Source organism: Anser cygnoides, chromosome 3 (genome assembly GCF_040182565.1).
Source record: "Anser cygnoides isolate HZ-2024a breed goose chromosome 3, Taihu_goose_T2T_genome, whole genome shotgun sequence".
NCBI lineage: Eukaryota > Metazoa > Chordata > Aves > Anseriformes > Anatidae > Anser > Anser cygnoides.
The window spans coordinates 8,800,730-8,813,208 of NC_089875.1; the positions used below are offsets into that span (position 1 = coordinate 8,800,730).

Consider the following 12,479-nt stretch of genomic DNA (forward strand, 5'->3'; position numbering starts at 1 on the left):
AAATTTATTAATCTTCCTAAAATATTTATCATATGTTGTCTACAAGTAAGCAGTAAGTAACTACAGGCAAGTGTTCGTTAATATTTTCTTCCTCTGTATGCATTTCTTATGAAACAGGCTGTTACTGTTTCTGTTTGCAGTCACTTTTAATCTGAAAATTATTTCATTGGTCGAAAAAATTAATAAAAGCTTTAGTGAAGCTGTTTGAATGAGCAAAATGCACGTTTAATGGCTTGTGAGGATCAGAATCCAGACACCTAAAGCTTTGGTACAGAACACTAACAGGCTGATAGAAGTTTGTATTAAGCTTATGTAAGACACCTATCAAAAACATTATAAAAGGGAATGATTAAGTGAATGATTAGTAACATTTGAGTCTTAAATTTTAGTATTTAACCTATCAAATATTTTTGTTAATAAACTGAGGTTTCTTTATAACAAAGACCTGATCAGGAGTATTTTTCTTATGATAGCATCACTTTAACTTCCCCCTCTCCCTATGCTCCAGAGATCGTAAATCTAAACTACTTCTGTTTTGAAAAATCTTCAAAAACAAACAAAATACCTCCTAGCACCTTATGCTAGTCCAAGATCTATGGCTATGTTTCCCATTTTTAATTTTCTGTTCAGATCTATTGTAGTGCTTCACTTTGTCATTTTCCTTAACATAAATATCCCTCACCTCCCTGCCCCCCTTCGCCAGGAAAAGCCAAAAGCCAAGCTGATACATAATTCCAACTATGCCTTACAGTATTCTGTTAAATGATGTGTTTCATAAAAATATTTCAAAATCCCAAAGCTATCACAACTAATGATGTTTGATGCCTGCTGATTGAAATTATGACTAACGGGATAATAGCTGTTACATGTACTCATTTAGGTTGTCATCTCATGTAATCAAGTAGAAGATGTGTTTAACTTTGACCATGGCAGTTCAGTTTCTCGGTGGCCAGCTGTGTACGTTGAAGTCTCATAGTGCTTTGGGAAGGCATTAGTAACAACAATCTTTTACATGCAGGAGCCCGGTATCAAACCATTGATTCCTAAACTTCTCCTCCTGGCACCCAGATTGAAGACAAATATAATAGAAACAATAAGGAAGAAAAAAAATCAATATACAAGGGAAATAAGTGAAAACCAGTGCTGTTTCTCAGTCTGCTCATCTAAGGACAGACGCAGTTTCACTAAACAGAAGCATGCTGGCAGGCTCCTGGCTGTCCCTTGCATGCTGGGGCCCTCCAACTCAGTGGTATCTCCTAGGAGCTTGTAGTTCTTTTACTATTGAGCCTCACTTAAGCCAAAAAGAGAAAACTGAGCTCATGGGCAGGTGGTGACTGTTTGAGCAATACCCTGGGGGGAAGCAGGGTGAGCTTGTGTGGGACACAGCTGTAGGTATTTGCGGCACTTGGAAGGGCTGCAGTAAGGTGTGATGTCAGGAGCTGAGGCGTCCTCAATGCCTTGTGTTGTAGTAGTTTCCAGGAGTGCTATTATAGATATCAGTGCTCAGATTCTGCTTAGAATTTACTTAGTGATGCTTGTTCTGCCCTCCTTTTGCTGTGCTGTGTTGTGAGTGCCTTTTTGCTTTAGGAGGAGGATTGACAGCGCTTGATGGAGCTTTGGCTGTGTTTGTTTTAATTGTTTCTGTGGTAAAATTGGGTTCTAGATAGCCCACCAAATCACAGAAGAACGCATCTAGATGATGATGGCTGTGGTATGAATCATAGTAGTTTTCTTATCAGGGCACTAAATATTTTAGGTTCTGCCCTAAAATCATTAATCTGTGTTAATGCTTTGCTTTGGTTGCCGGTAACTTGGCAGCATATAAGTATAGCCAGCTCGCACTGGTGAGGCTTGATGATGGCTTCGGGAGGTACCCGCACGTGGCACAGGTCCTGCCTGCAGCAGCATGGCAGTGCCAGGAGGTGCTTGCTGCAAGGAGCTGCCTGCGGCACAGTGCCCGTGTCTGGGACTAAGCAAGGGACGCTGGGGCACTGACCTGAGGCCATAAAAGCACGGGTGGTTATGTCTGTGATACAGATAGAACGGTGAGTTAATGCCGTTCTGTGTCACTGCTGACTAGAGCACTTTCATCTTTGTTCTGATTGCCTCTCGCACCAGTGAATCTCACAGGGTTAACTTGCAAGATCTCACCAGGGTGTAGGCACCGCTAAAGAAGGATAAAAGAAATAGCCAAAGGGGGTGCGTGTGTGTAATAATTTTAAATGCTGAGTTTATTCTGTTTGCAGAAGGTGAGAAGCGGTTAGTCAAAACGGACAGTGCAAAACAATGAAGGTCAGAGGAGAGCATTTTGCTACATCAGCACACTTTGATGCTTTAATGAGCTTTTTTTGATTATTCATCCAATTATATAATACCTTAAGCTGATTTTACTTTCAAATGTAGTAACCTATTCCTGAGCCAAATGTGCCAGAGGACTCTGCAGTTCATATAAATCACGTGCATCAGTTATCTACTTACAGATGTAAAAGGTATTTGTGAATATTGAGATGATAATGTAGATTTTTAAATTTTTTGTTTTCCCAAAAGAACTTCTTATGCAACTAAGGGTAGTGACTTTCAGGGACTGCATTAGTGAAATAGTGGATCAGGATCTGGTTTGGTGTTTCTCCTTACTTAGACATTAAAGGTGCAGAAGAGGCTAAGTTTTTTTGCAGTACCCTGACACTGCTGTTGGTGAAGCTCAGCGCTTTCCAAAGGGAAGCTTGCTTCTCGGCTCACCCAAACTTCCACCACTGCACCCCATGCCCGGGCCTGGACTTGATGCACTTTGCCCAATGTAAAATACTATTCAGTGGGAGCTTGGCTTGGTCTTGGATATGAATCTCCACCTCGGCAGTTACAGAGCAATTGGTATTTGATCCCAGGAATATGCCTGTCTTAAGGGAGAAATAAAATGTGCTTCTATCTGGTGTTGATGGTGCTGGGAATCAGCAGCTGGAATCATTTGCTGGAAGGTCTGTGAGCTGTAGTCCTCTCTATGCTCTTGCTCACAAATAAATTCTGGGCTGTTGTCACCCCTCCCCCCCCACATTTTTTTTAAATCCAGACTAATTACCTCAGCTGACTAACATTCTCTCCCAGGTGAAACACAACCAGCCCAGTTAACTAGTTGTATTAATTTGGGACAGTCTGTTTTGAGCCCAGCCAGTAAGCTGGTTTTACTGAATCTCTTTACCGGTGCCCCAAAGCCAGCCTGTGACTGAGAGCCAGCATCCTAGAAGTCAGCCCGTCTGCTCCCAGAAATGGCAGCTGCCATGTTATATGTTGAGGCGCGGGAGCTTGGGCCCCCTCAGCATCAGTTAGGCTGGTGATTTGAGACCCAGACTTGCCATAATGATTTCAGAAAGATTATGTAGATTGCTAGCTACACTTGCATGTTAGCTTTCTTTGACGGAAGGCCAATATTTCTGCTCTCGCTCAGAAATGATTATCAGATGGAAGGAATAAATCACAAGAGAAATCTTTGCATCAAAGCTGCTAAAGCCAGCTGTTATGTGGAACTGGGAGAATATCCTCTTCTGTGGCGTGACAGCAAAAGCTGTTTGATCCAAATATGATGACAGTTTGGAGAGACAAACAATTACAGAATCATTAAGTCAGATTCTCAGCTGTTTGACTGATTTATTTTCTAATATGCAGTCAGTGGATTAATGAACTACCATGCAGCTTGTAAATCCCTCGCCTTTTGGAACTTGTCTCTCATTCATATAACAGTGGCTGTAAGTTAGAGAAACTACACTCTGGTTAGTGGCATCTTTGCCCGTTTTCACAGCTTATTCCTTGATCTTGCTACCCTGTTTGAATAGCTGGGTCTGGATTTAAATCCTGCATATTCTGTAAAACCATTCAAGTTTCATTGCTTAGTAGGCAATTAACTGAATATTGGTTAGTATCAACTTTGTTGCAGTAATAGCAGTGCTTCTTCTTGAATCCATAACTACACCATGGCACCTGATGGGGTTTATTTCCTCAAAGCTTTCCGTTAGGTCAGAAGAGTTCAAGGTGCAGAAATGAACCAGTTGGGTTGTACAGGTCTTTCCAGAATCAGTGGGCATGGCTGTACTGCAGCTTCCAGCATCTGTCCTTCTGCCAGGGTGCACTCTCTCCCCTAACTGTTGTTCTTAATTCCCTGGGACATTCAGGGAATTCACAAAGGGTTGCAGGGCTTCAGTCTTGCTGACACCAAGGTGCTTCAGTGATGATTTGACAAAAAGGTATGTTCCATGGCATTGAAATGAGGATCATATTAGAATTCCATAAGTACTCAGAGCTAGCACAAATGCATGAGACAGACCATAGATAACTACCATCCTTGACATAGTATATGGCCAAAAAGCCACTGGCCTGCCTCGTTCTAGACTGACAGAAAGGGCAAACATGAAGACGTGCAGTCACAGTCCTGCTTTATGAATTCAGTGCTCATTCATGCAGTTGTCAATGCAAATTTCTGCCCCTCTCTCTGTTCCTGGATGTAGGTCCAGAGGTGGGGTATGAGGGTGCCTCTTCAGGATTGAAGCTCCGGCTGTTATTTGTAACTTTGCCAGATTCATAGAAGCATTTCTGTGATAACTTAGAAGTCATTTGCATTCAACTTTCCCCATCTGCCTTCTGGCTGTTGTAAGAGAAAATGGAAAGAATGCTCGAGCTGTAGTGTAGCTGGCAGTGTGACCTCATTTCAAATATACTGTGTAATTCCATTCACTTCCCCACTAAAAGGATGGTACAGAACAAGAGAGTTCAGAAAAAGATGATAAGGATGATTTAGGGTCTGGAGGAAAAAAAATAATCCCTGTATAAAGATACTGGAAAAAATCGAATTTTCCCATAGATACATAGATAAATAAGTACCACATAACAACTCTAGATCATGTATTTTATATAGAAACTAGAGTTTGTCTTCTGAGTATTTGGACAGTGAAGAAGGCAATATTCACTAGGAGCAAAAGATTGATAAGGGGAAGCAACTGCTTTTCCCAGACATGGACTGATGAAGCCGAAGAAATTAATTGCTACAAGATGTCATGGAGAAAGAAATCTGCTGACACTAAGTGGACAAGATGTGTACTTGGAATTATCAGAGCTGGAACAAGAGGTACAGAGCTGTTCATGCACTTGGGTTGCTTATCTGGAGTAGACTGGATCTTCAGAGACTGTTGGGAAGGGTTTTTTTCATGTGTCATGTTCGCTGTTTTTTTGTTTGTTTGTTCTGACCTTTGTCTATTAACTACAAGCATTGGCAAATGGAAACACATTAAGTCATTTTACACACTAAGTAAAATGGGGTAGATGTTCACCTTTTACTTCATGAAATATTCTACTTGTCATCTTCGGGTATTAGTGCACTTTTTTCATATAGGTGATTTCTCGATTTTGAGCTTTAGATCAATTACTCGGGTAAGTAATGTTAACCTGAGGATTTTTTTTCAAGGTAAGTGTGTTAAATGGTGGGTTTGGAGATTAAACCATGTACCAGCTGCTTTAAGTAATTCACTTTAAAATGATACATGAGTATTTGTGGAGTCTTGTTGAGTGTCTGGTGTTATATTTGGAGAGAGATACATATGCATACACGCACACTATATATGTGTGGTAATATATAATATATTGCACTGCTTATTTTAGGTAGAATTAAGTTATATCCACTTTGCTGGTGGAAACTACCAGCAATGAGAGTGACCCCTTTCCTGCAGCTGATATTAAAAATGTTCTTTGATACGATGGGGATTACGCAAATACTGCTTTTTTTATAAAGCTTGAAAGTAGGTGAGATGTTCTGCTGTGACTGAGGAAAATATATTATTTAACAAGAGAAACTATGCCTGGCACCATTAAGAGGGTTGGTTGGCTTGAATTCATTTGAATTTTCTAGCATGACAGTTTGTGCTACTAATGAGGCGATATTGGGAGTGAAAGCCATTTTTGAGACTTGCTTCATCAGCTGTTTCGCACAGTAATGAATCCCCTTAAAGCTTGGGGCCAGAAGATTTGCGTTTCCCTCCCTCACTGAATGAAACCCCTCACCCTGGCAATAAAGCAGTTGCAATTACAGAGCTTTGCTTGAAGGGACTCTGCAGTACTGTACGCTTACCTTGGGGGTAGAGGGGAAGAAACCCACTTAGGGGAGAAAAATGTGCACTCATTTTAAAGTTGTTCAGAAGAGGGTCTCTTTAATCACTTAAGTTTAAAGCAAATGCTGGAGAAGATATTCCAAGTAATATGTTATATATGTTATGTGGTATTGTCCATGGCATGTTCATGCCATCTTTTTCTCCCAAATCCATACTTGGCTTATTTTGTCCTCATGCAGTTTCCAGTATGGCACGTCCGGCACATGTGGGCTCAGATCCAAAAGAGCCAGGTTAATTTTCCTTTGGCATTCTGAGCTGTTTCCCTGGGGAGAGTCACACAACACAGTCTGGCAGAACATCCAAAAAGAAAAGCCTTTTCCCTGTGCCACCAGTCTGAATGCCACATGAAGAACAGTTAGATGTTTAATCATGTGTCAAGCTTGTCTGATAGGCTGTCACATTTAAATCTTAAATCAAAATGCTATGGTGTTTTTTCCCCCCTCAACACTGTAACAAATATCAGGCTTAGCAAGGCAAGGAATGTGTGACAGCTCTGCACAGTACTAACACCAGCAAGAGCAGCTTTTGTGAACATAAAAGAAAAAGATTTTTGGCATTGTGTTACAGCAGCACCATTGTGGTTATCTGTACTGTTCATTATCTGTTTTAATATTCCCTCTGAATATGCACAATACCTGAAAAGCAAAAATGAGCTCAAAGCAGCATCTTGCCTGACAACAGCACTACACTGTGCCCACGTACCCCAGCCTGAGCCTGTGAGCTGCCCTGCCTCCCTCCGGACTTGGCATGAACCACGCTGAGCATCAGGTTGGTCAGCACCAGGTCCCATAAATGGGTTTTTATGAACGCGGGCAGGATGTGGTTCTTGGTGCATATTTGTCTGAGTGGTGCAATGACTTCTTGACTCACCTTGTGGCACGATTTGCAGACTGATTCAGGTTGTACTTCTACTTGCACATGTGAAACTATCCAGTACAATTCAGGCCCATGCTGTGGATGTCCAGACTAAAGAGACCTTCGGGGTCGTTGCAGCTGAGCTGTAGCATTCAGGGGGGTACTGTGCTGTTTCATCACCTGAGGTTTCAGCAGCAGCTGATATCATTTGATTCAGTTACATTTATTTCACCAGAAGACTACAGAAGTCTGCAAACAGACCTGGCTTTAGATGTTAAATTAAAAAAAAAAGAAAAAAATCTGTTTGAGATGTATTCTGTTCAAGATGTGCTACTGAAGTATCTGGTTTTTTTTGACTTATAATTTTCAGTTCCAAGGTTTATTTGTTACAAAAAAAAATCTCATTGTAAGTTCTCTCTCTACCCTTCAGCCTTTCTATGGAGGGTATAGGCTACTTATTTATTTCTTAAGGCAACTATCACATTGCCTGTATAGAAATGAGTTGATTAAAGAATGTTTTTTAAAAGAATCCCTGGTTTGCTCTGAACAGAGAGCTGTTCTAGGAACACAAGTATTCTTCATTAAAAAATCATTTAACTGAGGTTAATGGGATACGTGCATAGGGGAAGAAAACTCAATTGGCCACATACAGTAAATGATGCAGAGGGGTATCATGCTAGGAACTCGCAACAGCTCTCAGCTCAGATGGCTGAGCAATGTCATACCACAGCTTAGCGCCCAAATCTTCGCAGATTTTGGGAGAGATAAAAGGTGAACCAAACATTTCTATATAGTCTGTGCTTGAGTGGAGTAAGGTGTACAAGCCAAAATACAATTTTCAGTTGGGTGGCAGGGAGGCTCAGAACTTTTTCTGTACCAACATTGCCGATGCAAAACCAGTACCTGTTTAGCTGGAAACCTAGAACTTCTGAGGGCTGGTTACTTGGTTTGCTTTAGCAAGAAATTTGCTTAAATCATGTAAAAAAGCAAATGCAATTTTCCAGGGATTGTAGGGGGCTGTGACTGGCTCTGGCAGTGATCTGCTTGTCCCTAAACCAAAAGCACTTGTGGATTTTTCTCCGAACAGTTGATCTCAAGTGAAATTCAAGGATTCTTCTTTTGATGGTGGTGGAAAACATTACTTTGATTTGCTTTGTGAATTGCTTTTGCAGTCCTGCTGTTCAGTTTGTCCACAATACTAGATTTGAATGAGTATTTGTCCAGCAATAACAATAATAAGGGTAATCTTTATTCCTGGATGCAAGTCCAGGAATAAATTCATAAGTAAATATATATTTTACTTTATTTTTATATTTATTAAAATATAAATAAATTCAATGTGCTTTTAAACTGCCTCTAATTGTGAGGTGCTTCCACTTAATGGAAGATAGCTGGTATTAATCTCTGTGGTACAGCTAATCGTATTTAATATTCAACCTTGCCCACCATTGAACTGCTGGAGTCATCAGGAAAAAAACATGAAGTCTGCCTGGTGCGGCCAAGCTCATACTGGCAAGCACTAGAAAACTCAAAAAAAAATAAAACAAAAAAATCCTCAAAAGCTAGGGAGTCCCAGAGCATTGCTGTCTTTACCATGGCTTCTTTATTACAAGTGCTGATGAAATTCCTGTCTATGGCCCAAGAACAGCGATGTGGCACGTAATCAAATACTGTGAAGCCAATGCTGATCTTCCTCCTAATTGCAGAACAGCGGGAGTACAGTAATCTTCCTAGTCCTGCTTGCCCCAGGCTAGAGGGGTAGAGTGCCTGCTTGTTCCGATGGAGGTGCTCTTTTAGCAGTCTGAAAATAGCAAGACAAGTGAGGAGGCCCATTTCCTTCATACTCTAGGAAGGACACAGCCTGTTAAAGGGTAGCGTAGCATTCATCCTGAAGCTTGAAGGGTCCTGGAGTGCTAGTTATTAACAGATTGAGGTTTTACAGTTTAACTCAAGAAAGTCATAAACACCCCTTCACATCTGGAACTGCAAACAAAAGTAAGCTTGACTCTGAATAACCATTCCGTGGCTTTATAAAACAAGGGAAATGCAGCAGATGTGAGTAGTTGTACTCATAAACGTGTAAGGAAAGCATTGTTGGCCCAGGATTTCTGGGAGTGTCTAGTCCTGAATGCAAAGCCCTCTCCAAAGGAGAGCTGTCCTGTGAAGCAGCAATGTAAATGTTGGGTAGACTGTAGGAATTTCAGTTGTCATGAAAGGCATTGTCAATATTAAGGTTCTAAAACTTATGATGCTTATTTCTCATGGAACTAATGGCAATTTGTTCAAATGAAAGCAAGAAGATTCCCCTTGCTCTCAGTATGAAATGCCTGTGGTGATGATCTTGTTACAGTAAATTATTTCTAATGAAAGATTATTCTGAATGGAAGATAACATTGATGAAACTCTAGAGTTTTCTCCCATGGAGATAATGGAGTATTTTGTTGGCATTAGTAAGGCTAAGATCAAGCTAATGAAGGTCATACTCTGATAAAGCTAAAAGATAAAAACCAAAGCCCAAATTTGGATGGATTTTTTTCAAAGGAATAGCATTCTGGATATCCACTGATCCTTCGTGCTAAATTTGAAGTTCTTTCCCCACAGGAGGTATAACAGAAGTCAGAGATTTCTAAGTTTATTTTGGGAGAGAAGTTGAGCCAGGGGTTGGAGGCAGGCAGCTCATAGTCACTGAGAGCTTTCATTGGTAACAGCTGCTTCCCTCTTGCCTAAATATTTCCAAGTGATTGAGTTTGAGGTAGAAACTCCATGTGAGAATTTTCAGCCCAAATGGCTTAAATTGAGAGAATAGCAAACACAGACAAATCTGATACAGTACTTTATCATGCCCAACAGCATTAATAATTGGCAGAGATATCTAGGCAGGATTCTGCCTAAATATAGCCACTTTTGAGTGCACATTATTCAGGTTTTCCATGTCAGGATAAAAATGAGCAAAAACAACCACCAAAGATACTGGTTCAATTTCTAAATACTTACTTTCTGCTTTGTACTAATTTATGTGGCCACATTTGTATGGTCTTAAAAGTTCAATTTCAACCATCTTTCAGTTCCCTAGAAAGTTTCCAAACCCTTAGGTTAGTACATCTCTAAACAAATTGTAGCATGAATGGTTATTTTAAGATGCTTCAGACTCTATCAAGTGTCTTATCTCAAGCAATAAGGAGGGCATGCTTTCAAGGGTTATACTTCCAAATCTTTAATTTTTAAAATTTACCAACAGAAACTACATCAGAGACCCATTCTTCATCTTTAATTATGGAGGAGAGAGACCACCATCAGCAGGAGCCTGAGCACAGACCTAGCAAATGACATAGCCCTTGCTAGGACTGATGTCTTCCGTGATTTGTTCACAGTAAATATGGTTTGAACACTACCAATTATAGATATGTCTGTGGTGTGTAGGACAGCTTTGGATGGGATGTGATCTCTTCTGCTTATGCAAAGAAGTTGTTTCAGTTGGCAGTAAAAAGAAAGCCACTCTTGGAATAAAGTATGACTTCACTTTTTTCAGATGCAAGAAGAGCTTTTTCTTGATAGCTCCCTTGCCTCCTCCTTAGCTTCTTTCTAAACTTCTTGTCTTCCTTGTAAACCATCCTATCCTAAGTCTGTGACCTCGATGAGGTCGTGACTTCACAGCTGTGGTTTACGTAGCTGTGGAGCTGCAGTCTGTTCAGGAGATGTGTACTCAAAGCCTCTGTGGGGACTGGCTACTGCAGAAAGAGGGGGGTTTTGAAACAAATCAAAGCAGAATTCATATTTGGAAAACAGATATTTTTTTTTATTTATAAATTAAATGTAAGCAATCAGAAAGTCCTAATCTGAATGGGGGATCTAAATTTTGTGCTATAGACCAATATCTAATTGCTGCTGGGTTAATAGTGTCAAGATGATATTTGCATTAGCTAACTATTTAATTAATCTAAATATTAAATTTATGATTATTATGTTAACTGAGTATATTCCTGACAAGGAAAAAAATAAAATCTGACTGCCATTTAGTGCTGTTTGAATCTGGCAAACATCAAAGTACCTGCACTAGTTCTTGCAGTTGGACAGGCTGAAAGTAGACGTGTTCAGGCTCTTTGCAGTTTGGTAGCGATTCACCCCTCTTCATCCACATCCCACAGCTGCAGTGCAGAGATGGCAGAACTCGGTCTGCTCTGTGCCTGGCAGCCCCATGCTACTGTTATTCTGTCATTCTCCTCTAATGCTGAAAACGTAAGGACACACTTTCTCATCTTGACCTTCCCCTGCCTTCTATTTTGTCTTCTCTTGTGAGCTTGGAGGATGGGGATGTTAAACTATATAATCTGTCTTAAGCAGGTTATTGTGTTTTGTTTGGGATGTCATTAGACTTGGGTTTTATATCACAGTATTTTCTACTGAACTTGATTTAAAAAAAAAAAAAAAAGATCTTGGGAAATAGAGCACACTCATTTTAATAACTGAATAGCAACAAACCAAGCAAAGCTAGTGGATTTTCTTCCACTTTTATAAGAAGAAAATAGGGCAAGGCAGCTAGCACACTTGTTTGTTTGCAGTACATGAGCTGCCGAGGAAGATTAGTTGATCTGAAAGCCTGAGACACATAAATGATGGATGATTTTCATCTCTGATGCTTTGGTTCAGCAAAGCTTCTACCCATGTGACTAACCTTAAAAACCTTGGACAAAATCATTACTCCACAGAAGTCAATATAATTGAGCTCTGGCTTCTTCAGCACAGGCAGTATATCATCCGCTGCATGCACGAGTGTTCCTTGCCAAATGGCAACCTAAATGCATGTAGCAAGAAGGGTACTTTGTGTTGTCAGTTGGCTATACATGGCGAGATTTATCTACCCTCTGAACTGTTTGGAGTGAAAAGAATTTCTGTAGTTCATGCTATCTTATAAGGTCATGAATATTCATATAATCCAGATAACAACTGGCATTGCCCTAAATAGACTTGAAGAGAAATCTGTGTTAAAACATGAATGACAGGAGTGGAAGTAAAGTTATGTTGATGCTGGCAACTCTGGAAAACCCATCCAAAGGGAATATTTGCATTACATACAGAATACAGATAGTTTATGAGACAGTGACTTAAACGACTAAGAAGCTTCATTTTCATCTAGAATTTACTGATGAGTTATTGTTTGTATCTATACTTCACTGAATAGAGTTCCAGCTAGAATTATTGGTTTGCTATTGACAAGCACTGAGGTTCTGAGGTTGAAGTAAATTAATTTAGCCAAGCTGATCTTTTTTTCTTTTTTTTGTCTTTACTTATGAAGAAGAGTGGTGCCATTATCTAGGTACTTCAGCTACAAGCCTTCTCTCCAAGGGTCATATTCTGTGTTCTCTGAAAGTGATTTAAGATAGTTGTGCATGTACTTGCTGAATTTCCCAAAGAAACAACCCATTCTGACACTTCACTTAAGTTAAGGGTAACTTAAATTAAGGGTTGAACCATTTT

The 12,479-nt window shown here is 40.1% G+C and overlaps 1 protein-coding gene across 14 annotated transcripts in view; it reads left to right on the top strand.

The window, feature by feature from the left end:
* Window positions 1-12,479, top strand: part of LOC106042289 (uncharacterized) — a 215,889-nt gene that overhangs the window by 119,356 nt on the left and 84,054 nt on the right. The gene's annotated exons all lie outside the window — the stretch shown is intronic.